The 18,848-nt window shown below is 40.7% G+C and overlaps 1 long non-coding RNA gene across 1 annotated transcript in view; it reads right to left on the minus strand.

Annotated features, from left to right (window-relative positions):
• Positions 1-5,987: 5,987 nt before the first annotated feature.
• The window catches only part of LOC127683548 (uncharacterized), a 73,128-nt gene continuing 60,267 nt past the window's right edge, over positions 5,988-18,848 (minus strand). The window contains exon 3 of the long non-coding RNA XR_007977576.1: positions 5,988-8,621. This is a non-coding gene — a long non-coding RNA (uncharacterized LOC127683548). The remainder of the gene's footprint in view (positions 8,622-18,848) is intronic.

The raw sequence follows: 18,848 nt of genomic DNA on the forward strand, positions 1-18,848 counted from the left end.
GCTCTGAGTAGCAACACTTGAGTAACTTGGCTTGAGTGAACAACACTCAAGTAAGTTCAAAAATGGTTGTCATGTTGTTGAGTGAGTTGAAACTAGCATCTAGGGAAATACACTTGTAAACATCCAAAGCCTTAATTATGTGGAAAATACAGATATAATAAATTTTAAAGAGTATCATGGGAAAAAGGATTGAATCATTAGGATTCAATCAAGTTCAATCGATGATCAAACCAAAAGCTTTCTAGTTGGCTGGTCACAAACACACCATGCAGCCTGCAACTAAAACTGCAAATTCTTATTTCTTCTCTGCTGTCTAGTAAACTCTGCTCATCCTTGGACAGATAGCAATACCTTGGAAAGCCAGCCTCATTTTGTAGGGTGGCAGTCCTAGGAGTGGTGTGTTTGCCAGGCTGGAATCTTGTCACACTGAAGAGCTGACTGTAGAACTTCCCAGTGGCACACACTGAGACTTCTGGGATTAAATATCAAGACTGAGAGCACTGGGTAGACCACGCATGGTGCTCCCCTCCCTGGTGACACGAGAATAGTTCTGATTTCTGTTAAAGACTATTTCATAAGCACTATCTGAGTTGTTATTCAGAGTGTTGGAGAAGTGCCCTTCTTGCTAACATTGGGAATTTAAAAGGAGCAATGCCTGTAGCAGAGGTAAGTGCATTTTCTCTTTCTCCAGCTGCCTGCTGTGCATGGGAGGGAGCATTTCAAATCTATCAGAATTAATGGACCGCTATTTTCATGTCAGCAGATAGAATTTCGTGAGGCTTTTATGAACAATTGCAAATCCAGTTGCTGTGACTGCTAATGTATCACAGGTGTGGCTTTTCTATATGGATTGCCAGTGAAGCACCAGACCATTCCTCATTCACTTTTGCATGCTCCTACTTCCTATGTTACCATGCTTGTACAATTATCTCACTTAGTAATAAACAATCCTCAGTCAGGGAAACCAGACATTGAAATTTGGAGAGTCTCAAGAATCCCGTTTATCTTTTATGCTAGCTTGTCTCCACAGACATTACAAACAGTAAAATCTAACTTTAGTAATTTCTAAGTGATTTCTTGTGACAGACCTTTGCAATCAGACATATTGCTTCCTCACAACATCATGAGATCCTATATGTACTGCTACACAACTGAATAAACTGAGGCACAGGGCATTCATCTGGTCATGTGAGACATTTGCAGCTATTCAGCAGCAAAACCAAAACAATATTGACCTAGGGCTGTCCTGTTACTTTTATTTTTGACAATTTTATACATGTGTTTAATGGACTCTGATCATATTTGCCATCAATTCTTATTATTTTCCATTCTTTCTTACCCTTTCTTCCCAACTAATCTTCCTCCTGCTTTTATCGATTTTAGTTGATTGTAGTCTATTTTTGTCTGTTTCCCTTTCGTAGCGTTCTCCGTGCCCCTGATGGGGTGACAGAGATACACCTTTGGGGGCTGAGCACTCAGCACCCACTATTCTCAACACTGTGGCCTCTCTGCATTCACCGATGCCCACTGCACAAAGCAGCTCCTCTTACCCAGCTTTGGAGCCGCACCGGTGTGTGAGAATAAACACTAAATTTCAAAATATGCTTTGAGTACATGCCCACATAGCACATTAGTACTATGTTCCTCCTAGGGCCTGTGACCTCCCCAGCCATACCTGTTTAAGCATGATTACACTGTCAAGTATATGTTCCCTCCCATGGAGCAGGACTGAAGTCAAACTTGAAGGCAATGGTTATCCCCCAACAGCCTTGACTTTACTGTTCCAGTAGGTGTATCTTGACTGAAGGGTCTGCAGTATTGTACATGGCGTCTCCAGCTGGGTAAGATCAATGGTGACTTTGCTCCCCATTAGCGATCTTCCTAAATAGCATCTTCTGGTACTATGAATGCTGACCAGCAAAGAAGAAACTTCAGGTTGACTTTTTTCTTGATCATGCATCCAAGTTTGCGGTGCCTATAGCAGTTGTTCTTCCTTCCCACATCTCGCTGGTAGACAAGAAGGTAATGGAAATAGACTGAGATGCTCTGGGAATCTCTGGGGCCTCCCTCACCAACACTCCATGGAGCGGTGGTCTTAATCACACTTCTATTGCATCAAGGCTATAGAAAAGTTAGAGACTGAGAAAATGCATCATTCTCAAAACATTCATCAGGTCCAATACCTATGGGTAATTTTCAAGAGCTTCACACAGACAGCAGTTCCCTGATAACCAACTTAACTTTTAATAGCATTTTTCTTTACAAACTTAAAGTAAATATTTCTGTGATAGCCTTCAGCTATGAGACTTTGAAGATCCCAAATAATTAAAACAGATTCTTTTTTTTTTTCATTTTTTTCAAGATAGGGACGGTTTCTCTCTGTAGTCCTGGCTGTCCTGGAACTCATTCTGTAGACCAGGTTGGCCTCAAACTCAGAAATACTTCTGCCTCTGCCTCCCAAGTGCTAAGATTAAAGGCATGTGCCACCACTGCCCAGACACTTTTTAATTTTATATAAATTATATAACCTTTCAGCCAGTCATTCTGTCACTATATTCTATGACAAAGAAAGCAGAATAAAATATTCAATAATAGGAAGAAAATGATAACTGCTTCCCAGATGAAATCCAGCTCTCACCAAAGTCTCTATTCAAGTGCTCAGAATTATAAGCACCATCCTGTGTGAAATTGTACTTACTGTTCTAAATTTCATTTTATTTTTCTTAAATAAATTTTAATGTATTTCCTTTTGTGTGTATGGGTGTTTTCTCTGCATGTATGCCTGTGCATCCTTTGCACATTTGTGGATGCCAAAAGAGGGCATCAGATTTCCCTGGAACTGGAGTTACAGATGGTTGTGGGCTTCCATGAGGGTGCTGGGAATTGAACCCAGGTCCTCTGGAAAAGGAGCCATTGCTCTTCAGTGCTGAGCTATTTCTTTAGTGCCTAAAATCACTTTCTATGGATATTCATTAAATGCATTTGAAATTCCTTGGAGCACTTACATTTCATTTCAAACCACAGAGTTCTTGATAAATGTTTTAGTTATTATTCTCATGAATGTTTGCTTGTTGTGTTTTTTTGTATAGACTGGTTCCCCTGCTTCCAGATTTTGAGTAGTTCTTTCTAAAATGACAGTCATTCCCAAGACTAACTGGGTAGAGCAATATCCCATTAAAATATAGTAGGCACTGAGTAAGTGAACTCATTTTATTTCAACTACTATATGTTTTATGTGTAATAATCAAGTCACATCTCCACTTCCATGCCTTCTTTTTTCCTATGGAAATTATGGTAGGCCATTTTTTCATAGAGATATTTGCCATTCAATAATTCATTCCATTCTAAAACAGAATTCTTGCACTTTTCCAGTGCCCTGGCATAGTCATAGGCTCCAGGAAACTATAATGATCAAATTGAATCTCTTTCTTTAGAAACAAAACTTTCAGTTTAATATTGTTGGGATTAAGTTGGGTAACAGAATGTTAAAGTGTGATATATGCAAGCTCTGAATTAGCTTTAGTCTTAAAAGTCCAGTAGCTATTTTAGTAAGTAACCCATAGAATTAACTTCATCTACAGAGTATAGCAGGGTGAAGAATGTCAGTTATTACTTGGGAAGTTCAGAAATTGTAAACCAAAGAAAAACAGAATAAAGGAAGTAGATAACTGTACAACGTGCATGCTTGATTTTGTTCAATATTCTAAGGAAATCTGTACAGAGATGGGTATTTTTACAGCTGAGAAGAAGGTAAGGAAAAGAATATGAGAAGAAAGGAAATAGCCACTGAAGTAGTAGGAATAGTTCAGTACAAAGTAGAGAGATAATGCTATATAGCTTGTTATTGAGAAAGAATAAAAAGAACCGAGCATTCTGACAGAATGTGGAAAAGAAGAGGGAATGTAATGCATAAGCCAACCCCAAGTCACCTTATACGCATTCGTATGTACCACTCTATGTTCAATCCTGGAAATGGTTTTGTTCTCTATATGGTAGAATAACATGAAGGTTTTAAGTCAGAAGATAATAGGGTTGGATGTGCAGTGTAGAAATTTCAGGAGCAGTCTAGAGAATAGACACAAGGATTACAAAATAATGAGGGTAATAAGGGAAGTAACATTGTGAGAAAAGTGGGTAGGCATGTTATAAATCAGTGAAAGAGATAAGAGAAAAACTGGGGAAAGGAGTAGACACAGAACAGGTGGAGGAAAACAAAATGGCATCGTATTTTTGTTTGTGGGAGTGATGTTGTATAGTGAAGAGGTGAAGGGTCTTCAGCACACATTCAAAGATCTTCAGGTGAAAATTCTTTGTTTAGCTCTGTACCCCATTTTTAATAGGATTATTTGGCTCTCTGGAGTCTACCTTCTTGAGTTCATTTTATATATTAGATACTAGACCTCTGTTGGATGTAGGGTTGGTGAAGATCCTTTCCCAATTTGTTGGTTTCCCTTTTGTCCTTTTGACAGTGTTTATAATTTTATGAGGTCTCATTTGCCAATTCTTTTTTTTTTTCTGAGACAGGGTTTCTCTGTATAGCCCTGGCTGTCCTGGAAATCACTCTGTAGACCAGGCTGGCCTCGAACTCAGAAATCCGCCTGCCTCTGCCTCCCAGAGTGCTGGGATTACAGGCATGCGCCACCACCACCCGGCCCATTTGTCAATTCTTGATCTTAGAGCATAAGCTATTGGTGTTTTGTTCAGGAACTTTTCACCTGTGCCCATGTCCTCAAGGGTCTTCTTCAGTTTCCTTTCTATTAGTTTCAGTGTGTCTAGTTTTATGTGGAGATCTTTGATCCACTTGAAGTTGAGCTTTGTACAAGGAGATAAGAATGGATCAATTCACATTCTTCTGCATGCTGATCTCCAGTGGAGCCAGCACCATTTCTTGAAAAAGCTTTTTCCACTGGATAGATTCAGCTCCTTTGTTAACTATCAAGTGACCATAGGTCTGTGGGTTCATTTCTGGGTCTTCAATCTTATTCCATTGATCTACCTGCCTGTCACTGTACCAATACCATGCAGTTTTTATCACTATTGCTCTGTAATACTGCTTGAGGTCTGGGATACTGATTCCCCCAGAATTTCTTTTGTTGTTGAGAATAGTTTTAGCTATCCTGGGTGTTTTGTTATTCCAGATGAATTTGAGAATTGCTCTTTCTAACTCTATGAAGAACTGAGTTGGGATTTTGATGGGGATTGCATTGAATCTGTATATTGCTTTGGCAAGATGGCCCTTTTTACTATATTAGTCCTGCCAATTCATGAGCATGGAAGACTTTTCTTTTCTTTTTTTTTTTTTTGTTTATTCTTCTTTTTTTTCATTCGATATAATTTATTTACATTTCAAATGATTTCCCCTTTTCTAGCCCCCCCACTCCTCGAAAGTCCCGTAAGCCCCCTTCTCTTCCCCTGTCCTCCCATCCACCCCTTCCCACTTCCCTGTTCTGGTTTTGCTGAATACTGTTTCACTGAGTCTTTCCAGAACCAGGGGCCACTCCTCCTTTCTTCTTGTACCTCATTTGATGTGTGGATTATGTTTTGGGTATTCCAGTTTTCTAGGTTAATATCCACTTATTAGTGAGTGCATACCATGATTCACCTTTTGAGTCTGGGTTACCTCACTTAGTATGATATTCTCTAGCTCCATCCATTTGCCTAAGAATTTCATGAATTCATTGTTTCTAATGGCTGAATAGTACTCCATTGTGTAGATATACCACATTTTTTGCATCCACTCTTCTGTTGAGGGATACCTGGGTTCTTTCCAGCATCTGGCAATTATAAATAGGGCTGCTATGAACATAGTAGAACATGTATCCTTATTACATGGTGGGGAGTCTTCTGGGTATATGCCCAGGAGTGGTATAGCAGGATCTTCTGGAAGTGAGGTGCCCAGTTTTCGGAGGAACCGCCAGACTGATTTCCAGAGTGGTTGTACCAATTTGCAACCCCACCAGCAGTGGAGGAGTGTTCCTCTTTCTCCACACCCTCTCCAACACCTGCTGTCTCCTGAATTTTTAATCTTAGCCATTCTGACTGGTGTAAGATGAAATCTCAGGGTTGTTTTGATTTGCACTTCCCTAATGACTAATGAAGTTGAGCATTTTTTAAGATGCTTCTCCGCCATCCGAAGTTCTTCAGGTGAGAATTCTTTGTTTAACTCTGTACCCCATTTTTAATAGGGTTGTTTGGTTTTCTGGAGTCTAACTATGGAAGACTTTTCTTAAGAAATGTTCAGCATCATTAGTCATTAGGAAAATGCAAATCAAAACAACACTGAGATTTCACCTCATACCAGTCAGAATGGCTAAGATTAAAAATTCAGGAGATAGCAGGTGTTGGCAAGGATGTGGAGAAAGAAGAACACTCCTCCACTGCTGGTAGGAATGCAAGATGTTACAGCCACTCTGGAAATCAGTCTGGAGGTTCCTCAGAAAACTGGGCATGACACTTCTTGAGGACCCTGCTATACCACTTCTGGGCGTATACCCAAAGGATTTCCTGGTATGCAATAAGGACACATGCTCCACTATGTTCATAGCAGCCTTATTTATAATAGCCAGAAGCTGGAAAGAACCCAGATATCCCTCATTGGAGGAATGGATACAGAAAATGTGGTATATTTACACAATGGAATACTACTCAGCAATTAAAAACAATGAATTAATGAAATTCTTAGGCAAATGGTTGGAACTGAAAAATATCATCCTAAGTGAGGTAACTCATTCACAAAAGAACACACATGGAATGCAGTCACTGATAAGTGGATATTATCCCAGAAGCTCTGAATACACAAGACACAACTCACATATCATATCATTCCCAAGAAGAAGGAAGGAGAGGGCCCTGGTCCTCGAAAGGCTTGATGCAGCATTGTAGGGGATTACCAGGACAGAGAAGTGGGAGGGCGTTGATTGGGGACTGGGCGGAGGGAAGAGGGCTTATGGAACTTATGCGGAGGGAGCAACTGGGAAAGGGAAAATTATTTGGAATGTAAACAAAAAATATAGAAAATAAAAATGCCAGTAAAAATAAAGTCAATTCTAATGTCATTTGGAAAAAAAGAGTCTTCAGCAGAAGAAAGAGGAAGGGTGGAGAAAGCAGAGATGGAGAGAGGAGAGAGGTAGGGAGGGATGGATAGATGGATAAGAGTAGTTTACATGTTATTATGCTTTAATATACACAGATAGAAACTAGATTGACAGAAAGATGTAACAGATGCCACTGTCATCATTAGGAACATCTCTGGTAAGTGCAGAACTTTCTGTAGTTAAAAATTAAGAGCTTGGGGCCATGAACTTGCTGCAGTTTGTAAAATACTTGCAATATAAGCATGTGAATCTGGGTTCATGTCCACAGGGCCCATCTAAAATTCTCAATGTAATGTTAGTTTGTAATTACAGCACTGGGCAGACAGGTGGGAGACGGGTGGGATGATCCAGCTTACTGACCCACAAGAACAGCTGAGGCATGATCTCCAGAATCAATGAGAGGTCCTGTCTCAAAAATAAGACAGACAGTGCTTGAAAAAGATATCTACTGTCAATCTCCACACGAATGCACACATGAGAACACACACACACACATGTGTATACAGCTATACAAATTTTTTTAAAGGGAGGAATAAAAGGGGAGAAAGCACTATAAGAAATAGTTGATGGTGTCATGTAGGTCATGTAGAAACTAAATACAATGAAGAAATGCAGTTCATTAGAAAACATAAATGTTCCCAGTTGAGAAAATTTTGAGAAGTATAGCTTACAAAGAGATCTAATGTTCATATCTCAATTTTCCATACTTTTCAAATATTTGATAGATGTTCCCATTGCATCACTTTTTAAGACAACATACTGAGATAAGCAAATATTGATTGACTTGATATCTTATAATAATGATTAAATTTCTTTTTTCTTGTTAACACTGGCTGTGGAATAAGGCATGTAACTATCAAAGTCCAGCAAAAACAAAAACAAAAACAAACAAAAAAAGCAGCCACCATTTTCTGAGAATTCAAATCATTTTTCCTCCTCAGCTAGGTGGAAGGTGTTGGCTTTTTCCTCTGTTTGCCCTCCTTTCTGACCCTATGAGAATGAGAAAATTGAGGTGACATGGAGTAGTTGTCGGCAGAAAATGCTCTAAGAGCCAGCAGCCTTCTAATCTGCCCTCTAGCTCTTTCATGGATTTCTTGGCTATAACTGTTCAGGTTGAGAGCTCTGAAGACTATTATACCTTTCTAGATCTTGGAATGCTGGCTGCCTACCGACTTCCAACAGTTCTGCTTCCTTCAGTCCTCACATCAAGAAAATCCTGTTAGGCTCGTGAAAGGTCTTCCTTTGCTCTTGACAGAGAGCCCTCTTTAAAGCACCATCAGCAGGCCCCCTTGCTCTCCTTCCCATCATCTCTGAGTAGAAGCGGGCTATCACAAGGCCCACCGCAGTCGCCAATACACCAGCCAGGCTAGCAGGTGGGTTAAAGTTAGTGTGATTCCTGCCTGCTCCAGGCTGTGTGGACACGTCAGACTCCACAAGAAGTTCTCAGGTTTCCATATTCCATGCACATCATCCTTCCTGTCTGCAAATTCAGCTCGGGAATGTGCTCAACAAAGTCCAAGTTGATCCCTGTTAAAAAATAAATAAATAAAACAAGATATTTTTTCCTTCTTTGCCATGTTTCTCAGTGAAACCTCTTAGTGTGCTATCACAGATTGGTAAGAACTTTCTGAGGTTTTTTTTTTTTTTTTGACTGTCCTAAAGCAATCAATGAGCTAAGTATTCTGTTTTTGTTGTTGTTGTTGTTTTGTTTTGTTTTGTTTGTTTTTGGTTTTGCTTTTTTTTCCCCCCGAGACAGGGTTTCTCTGTAGCCCTGGCTCTCCCGGAACTCACTCTGTAGACCAGGCTGGCCTCAAACTCAAAAAGCCACCTGCCTCTGCCTCCCAAGTGCTGGGATTACAGGTGTGCGCCACCACCACCTGGCTCATTGAGAAAGAAAAGTCCATCACGTTTTGCATCTTGAATTTTACTCTGTAGCTTACTAACACTTCATGCGCTATAAGTTACAACAGGAATGACGAATTACACAGTGCTTATGCGACCATGTGGCCCCGTGGCCAGCTGTAACCAAGGGGTCATACTCTGCTTCCTCCTCTGTTTGCTGTTCTTCCTTTTCTCTCTTCTCCAGCCTCCTCCTGACTCCCACTCAGTCTGTTTGCTACCCATGACATTTTTCCCAGTTTCTTTCAATTTACCCCCCACAAATGATTGCTGTAGAATGTATACAGAACTGTTTCATTGCAGCCTATGCCATTTGTTTCAGTAAATTTGTTTCAAAGGTGGTTACATCCCATGAGCCAAGCAAAGAGCCCATGAAACAATTGCTGCTTGTTAACCGATCTAGATTTACAATTCTCAGTCCGACAGTGCAGTGGAAGCCAGAGACCTGGAACCAGGCAAACGTCATTGCAATGGACATTTGCCATGAAGCTGCTTGGGCAAAGAGTGTACTGTAAACACATGACTGTTTCCATGGCAGGAATTAGGGGAGGGCTTGGTTTTCTGCTATTTGTTTGTTTGTTTGGTTACTTTGGTTATTGTTTATTTTATTTCTTTATTTTTGGCTTTCTTTGGTGGGAAGGTTGCAGGGGCTAAGGGTGGATATGAAGGGAGTAGCCTCAACACCATCAATAAAACTTTTTTCTCATCAAACCCAACAGTAGCCTTCCAATGCTATATATCACCATTTCTTGTAGTCCTATATGAGTCTTATGTAGCACATGCCGTGCTTCGCCATCTTGCCCTCTTTCCAGACACCCTGCCCTTACCTCATTATTTGCAGTGCATGCTCTGTTGTCTATATACCTTGTGGCTCTGCCCACTTTTTTCTTTGCACTCTGTATACAACAGGGTTTTGAGTTAGAACTGTCTAATCATTTTGGATCTAACAATCTTGTTCTAATATATATATCCACTGATTTAACTACATGCTGATTCCATGTGTATTTGTATCTTTTCTTTATTTCTCAGCCACTAAGTCAAAAAGGTTTTATTGTCCATAGGACAATATACTTTGCCACCATATATACTTTGCTCCAATATAAAGGTAGATATATTTAGCAATTGTTATAGCCCTCAGAGTCGCTTCTCGGCCTTTTGGCTAAGATCAAATATATGTAGCCTGCACAGCTACATAGTGCTCTTAAGATTTACTTGTTTACATTTTATGTATATGTATGTATTTGTTCAGATATGTATGTGTATCACCTGTGTGCTTTGTGACCCCAGAGGCAGAAGGAAGTACTGGGTCCTCTGTAACTGAAGTTGCAGAGGCCATCATGAGGGTTCTAGGAAGCAAACTCCAGTCCTCTGTAAAGGCTTCTACTCTCTCGTATAGCCCCATGATTCTTGATATATTAAGTGAATTCTTGACACTTAAGGAAAGGTGTTCTTGACAACTCAAAATGTCGCCTGACTCCTGTGCTTTCATCTTAATGATGTAACATTATAAGAACCCCAATTATATGTCAACCCCCTCCACCCCAACAGTAATTAAAACTGAGTCTATTTTAAGAATCTTGGCTCATTGTCCTCACTGCCACTGAGGAACCTCCTTATGTCTGCAGTAGTGTAGGAACCACAATCTCCGAGAAATCAGACACTCAAGGTAAAGGTGTGGATGCTGAGTAAGAGCTGGGTGACAAGAGGGAGGCTGTTGTAGACAAATCGTTTAGGCTTCCTGTGAGCACAGCCAGAGAGCTGTCTTTCTTCTGCCCATCCCATGAGCAGAAGGCATGTAAAATCGGGGGACTCCACAAGACCCTAACTTTATGGCTCCCCAATGCCAGATTTTCAATCTAGAGATGTGTGAAAACACTTTTCTGTTCCTCATAAGCCATTCAGTCTATGGTTTTCCAGTTAGCAAGCCCAACACAATACCTACTTTGGGGTAACATACACTAGTTTCTGTGATAAGATTATAGTAATTTTTTCCTTTAAAAGAAGAACAAACAAAAAATTTTGTTGTGAGGTTTCCTGATACCCAGATGTGAGAGCATGGAAGGCAGTCTGTATTGTGGTTGAGCTAGGTTTAAACTCCAGAGACCGAGCAGACAATTCTGTAAGGAAGTCTGTAAGGCTGTCTGTTATGTGCCCAGACATTAGGCTCTTGGCACAAGGCCTCAGCTCTCCATAATTCTGTGGCCATCAGTCATGCAACACTGCAAGCCCCTGGTATTGTTTGGACTCCACCCCCACAGTTACCTGGCAACAGCCCTCTCTTGCCCTCTTACTCTCCCTATCTCCGCACTCCCGTCCTCTTCTTTCATGTGGCCATGGCTGGCCTCGACTTTTCACTCCTCACAACTTTCCACGCACAATAAACGCTTTAAAACCATGGACTGTCTCTCCTCATCTGGACCCACAGTGCTGGAGCAGTGGAGCAGGCCCTCCTCTGTCTCACGAAGGAGGCCTGAGCTCCCAGCCATGTCTCTGCCAATCCAAGCAGCAGACTGAGCAAACCATGACACTCCTCCCTGAGGGAGGGCCAGAGCTCTCCTCCCTGCCCTTTTTCCCATGGCCCCACACTAGATCAAGCCTGCAGGACCCACCTACATTCTCAGCTCTTCTTCAGCATCCTGAAACTGCCGGAAGACTGAGAGCATTGTTGTCCCAGGCCTCCATGCAACCCGGGGACCAGGACCTCAGACTGGGGGGGGGGGGGGTAGGAGTGTGGGGCGGGAGGGATCCCGCAGCTTCCCACAGCCTGACACACTTCCTCATAGACTAACTACCTAGAGCTATCCAGGAAATTTTGTTAAGCCTATGTTTAATTCAATGAATCCTCTCAACCAATACACTCAACACTTACTATCTGTTAAGTATTGTATTAGTTTTAGTGGAGTTGCTTTGAGTGTCTCCTCATTTTTCTCTTCCTTTAATTATGAAAATAGTTTGGTTAAAGCAAACAAAGATACCCAGAGAATTGGCTCAGAGTATGTACAAGAGGTAATAATGAGGCTTTTCAATTGAAAACATGGAAAAGAATTAAAAAACAGATGTGAGGCTGAGAAGCTATTTCTAAGCTGAAATATTCAGTTTCCATAAGTACTAGTCTGCATGCCCTGCTTTCTGGTCACTCCCTGTGTTTTCTCTGCTTTCTATGTTTTCTCAGCCTGTGTGGTGTGCAGGCAGCACAAAGCAGGCCTGCAGATGGGGAAAACTGCTTTGTATTTCAGGTTGGGGAGGATTCTTTCCTTATTCTGGTGAAGGGATAATTTGTTCTGGCCTATTTTACATCACTCAATGAAAATTTTGTCCCAGACATATGTGCACCTTAGTGTAAAACATCAGCTTATTTTTGATCAATTACACACTAGCAGCTCATTCATGGGAATAATTTATAAAAAAATCCACAAACTCTCAGGGTGTTTTTACTTCCCCCATCCTGGAAGAATTATTTATTTATCTTTTTTTCCAACAAAAGGTGGAGAAATACAAAGAAAAAAATCAATTATTAGAAAGATTTGTCTGTGGAATTTTGTAGCAAAAAGCACGGAATAGTATTTTAGCGCAGTTTCCTCAGACCAAGCTCCAAGGGCAAGAGGCTATTGGCGCAGCGTAAGATGCGCATTTCACAGGCAGCAAAAGCGTTACTAACAATGTCACATAAATGTTCTTTTCTGCTTCAAACATAGGTCCTGACTGAACAAAGTGCACATTGTCCCAATTGCAAATAAGTTGGACTATATTGAAAAGCATCAACATCAAAACACAACCAAACTCAAGCTCAGTCAAATGCTAACTAAGCCTGTAATTGGCACGGAGTATTCTAGGTTCCTATTCTTCTACTCCTTCCTTGTAGATTCGGTGTGATTAGAGGAGCATAAATACAGCTCCCCACAATGAGAGCACTGGAACCCCTGTGTGCCAGGGTTCTTGTTTGCATATGGCTTTATTCATGACTCTAAGTTCTTTTTATAGTTTTCCTGACTTTTACATATGCAGGAGAGGAATCCCTGTTCTCTCAGAGAAATAAATATTTTGTATTTTATCTACTATTATTTCCACAAGAAATGGGGGGAATTGTTGCTGCCTTCTATGTTTGACAACGAGAGACTGGAGAAGATTGGGGTATCGAGTCTCTTCTCATTTTTCACCCATCAGATCACCAAGCATTAGAAAGAGCACATACTGGATTAAGGTTTGTACTATTGGCCTCAAGAGCTTAGTTGCAAATTTCCATGTCAGTATCCCCATGTGCAAAGTTGCTAAATCCAAAACCCAATAAATCTGCGCGTTTGTATTTTTAGACTTTATTTCCCTAAATGAAATAAATGGGAGTAATATTAGTTACATCAGTGCCACCACTGAAGCACCCACTGAGCTCAGATAACAGGAGCAACAATAACAATAAAGTTTTATAGCTTTTTTCCTCAAAGGAAATTAGAACACTTTACCAACATTATTGTCTCATTAATCCACATGTCTTTGAAAAATGGAGCAGTGCACGTGGGTGGAAACCTATGAGTTCGGGGAGGCACACAGGACCTGAAAATCCTCTAGGTGATAAGTAGACAAGATAATGTGTGTGAGACCCGGTGAGTGCCCTCTGCCCACTGCCTTAGACCTACTCCCAGTGTCTGTCTCTGTCTCCCACTCCTTTTACTGCACCCAAGTCTTCTTTCTACAGTAGTAAAGCTTGAGACAAGATCATTTTAGTTGGATGGGGGAATATTTGGTTTTACCCCAAAGTATCCTGACTTTCTTAGAAAAATATCATAAAAATATTTTCCATTGTTTAGTTGTTTTACAGGAACATCAATATCTCCAATCTTCAGCAAAGTCTTCAAAAGTAAGGACAAATAAATATTCTCCCTCTGCGTCTTCGTAGAGTTCGAGGAATTTTGTCTTTGGTACACCATAATGCCTGTATTTTGAGCAATTGGATGAAGAAAAGAGGATTCCACTGAGTGGAGATCTGGGACACTTTAATAGTTGTGGACATGCAAAGGTAGCTTGACTATAAACTGATAGCCTCGCAAGCCTGAGGACCGAGGACCCAGTGTAAACACAAGAAGCTTACTGTGGTGGTTTGCTTTTGGAATCTGAAAGCTGGGGAACAGAGACAGGCAGATCCCTGGGTCTCACTGCTCAGTCAGTTTAATATAATTAATGTTTTCCAACCAATGAAAGATTCTGTATCTACTTTCAATAGTGATAGATGCACTTAAGAGTAACACTCAAGATTTTCCTCTGGCCTCCACATGTACAGCCACACCCACTCATTCAACTGCACACATAAAATCATGCACATAGACAGACAGACAGACAGGCAGGCAGACAGACAGACAGGCAGGCAGGCATGCACTCATATACACATATCAAAAAAAATTTTTAATGAGACTTAGAATTCCAAGAATTCAAGCTATAACTTACATGATAAACTGTATGCATGGATTTTTTGTTGCCCCAAAGTCTTCCCTACACTATTTTCTAAATGTTGTAACTTAGTACTGGGTGTATTATGGGGAAAACTTTACACCAATGCTTAGTGGGGATGTTAAGTGATGAAGAGTGTATCACCAGAGGCCACATGATGGTGATGATTGCGAAAGTCTTTCCATTGAACAAGTCAGAGCATATTAAATTGAAATCTGGTCTATAAAATCCATCTGACTTTTGCCCAGCAAGACTCCTAAGTGGAAATTCCACATTCATTTGTAATCCAGAGGAAATGTGTGTTTAACTTCGAAGTATGGGGTTTATTTTCTGAAGATGCTCTAATAGGTAGCATTTGAAATACTTAGATAGAACATGTATTCATAAGGGACAGCCACACTGTCAGACTCTCTCTGCACAAGCTTTGAAACAGAATCAGTGCTACTTCGGGCACGCCAGTGAGCATTTAGGTCCATGAGACAGTGAACCTAAGGGTGTCTCAGTGGGCTCTGTCACTAGCAAAATAAAACCTAGCTGCAGGAATGATCTTCATCTCATTGAAATCATGGTGCCCAGTCACTGGTTTTAATACCACCTTCATTTTCCTAGAAGGGAATATGCACACAAATGAAGAACAGGCCACATCTGCCAGTCAGAATGAATGGAAATGCAGTGAATAACTCGTTGGCAAGGCTTTAGATTCAGCAATAAGTTCTATTTTGTAAGGGTAATTTGTAAGGCACAAATTGGTAACAATAGGCTCAAATAATTAAGACTAGGAGACACGAATAATGCCACAATATCTCAAGATTGTTGGTTTTAAAGATGGAGGAACCAGAATAAGTATGATTGCATTTTCAAAGGCTGAAAAGATGCAGAACAATGTGATACTAAACAAAAGAAAAGCTTGGCAGTTTGCTGGGAAATTTTCTCAACAGGGGGATGTATTATCCAGGAGCAAGTCCCCCCACCCGTGCCCCGCAGGGCTGCTGTAAATGCTCCAGGATTCCTGTCATTTCATGGGAAATGCATAAAGCTGCCATGGGAGCTGGACAAGGTGACCTGCCAGACCTCCTGTCGCTAAGCTCTGTGATTTAAAGGTTCTATGCTATTACCCAGCAAGAAGCACTGCTATTTAGCGATTCCATTTGTAAAATGACCCCACAGGTTTTTCTCTCATTGTTTCCACCTTTGCTGAACTCTCATTTTTTTCCAGCTGACAAAGTGAGACTCAGATAATAGTACATAGCATCAGAGGTTTGGTAAGGTGGCTGAAGGAGACCTAAACAGGAGTAAATGTTTGCTTGCTAGGAAAAAATAAGAATAGGAAACTAGAGGAAAGGTGAGAAGATCATCTTTGCTCGCCAGTGAGTTTCTCTGCATCTAAATGGGATTTTGATGTAGACACCACATTCCTCTAAGAAAAGCTATAGTTGAGTGCAGAAAACCTGCACATTAATCTTCCTTTTGACAAGTCTAAGAAAAAGAGCAAACAAAGGTGCTAATTTAACACCAGCTCATTGCAGTTCTCAGGTTGTAAGTGAATTCTCTAAGGAAGCAGAGGATGGTGACGCCCTTTGGATGACATTGAGCACCAACACATTGTTAGACGCCTTTTAGTCAGTGTTTCTGGTCTGGAACCCATGCATGCCCTTTATGTGATTCAAGAAAGGCTTTATCTTCTGGTCCAGATGGACCTGTATTCACTCGATGAAAACCCATCAGAAAGCAATCCTTTCTGGGATCCAAATAGAAACATAAGCTGGTGTTTAACTCTTCCCTCTGCTTTGTGAGCAAGGCACAGTATGGAAGACAAGTGTGGTCTAAGAGATGGTGGAGTACCACAGGCTACAATATACCTTGGCGGGACTCAGAATTCACGGTGGCTTGCTGGCTATTGCCTGATTTTAATGCTTTAACTAGGCTAGTACTATAGTATGCACTACACCACAATCCATCTCAGAAACATTGCTTCCCAAGGCTAATTAAGAGAAATGTGAACAAATTCCCTGGTTCAGAGAACATCAAGAAGAGGAAAATAATTCAATATTTTTTATCTCCTAGTCATCTCCCTTTTCTTTTTCTGTTTTTTTTTTACATGACTGTTAAAATGTGTAGTTCTTAATCATGACCCCAAATCAGTGCCTCAAGTAGTTGAGCCTACAGATATCTAGATGATGTCATGAGTTGACAGTGCCCCACGTAGCCCTCTATGAAAAACCCACTTGGGGAGGGCGCCAATCAATGAGAGGAGGAGGAGGTGCCCAACACTCTCTTCTTTCTGCTACCTTCACAGGCACCACCTCAAAGCATCCACTAGCCTGAAATCAAAGCAGTACAACTAACCAAGCAATGACAGGGAACAGCCCTCCCTTTCCTCAGGACTTGCAGGCTTCTGCTCAAGAATGTATGTCATTTTCCATATCAGCCTACGTTGACAACCTTCTGTGTGCTGCTTCAGTGCCGACTCTATAATGGATCTGTCTACCAGTAAATCCTCAGTTTCTGTAGCTTCTACCTGTGTATTTTCTTTTCCTTTCCCTGTCCTTTTATATATACCTCCAGGTTGGCACTTACTGTGTAATTGTGAACCAACTGGTTAAACATATATATTTCCACACAAGGCATATAAGTGTTCCCAAAATGTAGCCAAGTGTTAGCAATTTGCATCAGGGGGATGTGTGGGAATGAAATAGGTGGGTAAATTTATTCAAGAGAATTAATAATAAAATAATTATCAAATTTTGGGAATACAATCCAACCCAGACCTTGTACCCTTTGAAATAATCTTGAATTTTTATACAAATATACTTAGGTAGGTCTTAACTCCTTGCTTGGTAACTTTTTACAATAGGCACCTCTAGGCCTTTCAAAACACCCCTAGTTCATTCTCAGAATGGAAATGATATCCATAAAGGCCTTTGAGAAAGCTTTGTCTCTCTCTTGTTAAAATGCCAAAGTAACATGTCAGTGATTTATGTGTCTGTAAATTAAGCAGGGTATGCTTAGTAAAATGTGTCTGTTGCTAATTAACTGCTAGAAGAGGGAAACAGAACTGCTTATACTTCCAGTGCGGGCTGCCACCTGGAGTCCCACAGCCTGGGGTTCCGGAATGGAAACTCATTTGTGGCATAGACTTCCTAAAATGAGGACAATGCAAAATGCTTGAGTTTTGACTCATTTCACACACTGGATCTGAATTATAGTCGGGCTGCTTAAGGTACCACAGGCCCAAAGTCTTTCCTAGAAACCTTTTTCAACTCCGAATCCTGAGCTAAGGAACAGCTGAGGTGCATTACTATGGAAGTGAAAATCTTGTGAAGTCAGGACCACCAGGATGTCTGAATTCTCTGAAATACAGACCAATGCCAGCAGAAAATCTGGGTTCCTCAGAACACCGTGCACCTGGAGTATTCAAGTGGCATCTGTTTGCCACTCAGAAATCCACTCTCAGCTCCCACAGTCTGGCTCTGAGATTTTAGTTTTCTTCTGAGCTTTGACTTTTTTTTCTGGCAGGAGGTTTCACTGTTTAAGGATGGCCTTGAACTCTGCACAGTCAGCCTAGAGCTCAGGATCCACTGCTCTAGTCACCCTAGTGCAGGGATCACAAGAATGCGTCACCACACCTAGCTGTAGAAGTGAGTGTTTTGGAGAATAAATTCTACCTGCAGATTTCAGAGTTCTCTAAGGAACATGTAGCAATCTCAGAATATTTCTAAGTCTTACTATGAAAAAATAACAAAATTCTATCCCTTTCACTTTTACACTTAATTAGGTTATACAAATTTAATCATGAGAAAATTTATAACATCCATTAAAGTTAAATGATCTTAAAAGAGGTAGAATGATGCTATCCTCATGCACTTCAGAGAACCACTGTTCTAAAGTTTATTTTCATTAGTTTTATTGAATTTCTACTAGTCCTTAAAACCTTTTCTTTCAATCTAGTCAATTCAATAATTCAGTGATTAGAAGAATCTTTTTGACATACAAAAATACTTGAAAAATTATACTAGAACGTATTTGAAATAGCAATACCACTGTTTATTAGCTTCAGCTGAGGCCATTATCAAGGACTTGCTGAGAATATAGACTGGATTTCAGCGTCATACAGCTGTGTGTGAACATAAACCTCACACACACATCGGCTTGCTGTAGCTAGCTGATCCGATTTAACTGCTGTTACTGGCCTGTGACTTGCTTTTGCTGAGGTAATACTAGATGAGAAACAGTTTCATCTCCATGCTGAATAAAGATTAAGTTATTGAGTATGTGATACTTGACAGATCTGTATGGGAGATTGCTTTGTGGAAATTCCCTTGCAATCCACAGTAAAGCCTGATTCAAAAAATAGCTTTCCAGAGGACCCTGCTATACCTCTCCTGAGCATATACCCAAAGGATTCCCCAGCAAGCA

The sequence above is a fragment of the Apodemus sylvaticus genome, chromosome 4 (assembly GCF_947179515.1).
Source record: "Apodemus sylvaticus chromosome 4, mApoSyl1.1, whole genome shotgun sequence".
Classification (NCBI taxonomy): Eukaryota; Metazoa; Chordata; class Mammalia; order Rodentia; family Muridae; genus Apodemus; species Apodemus sylvaticus.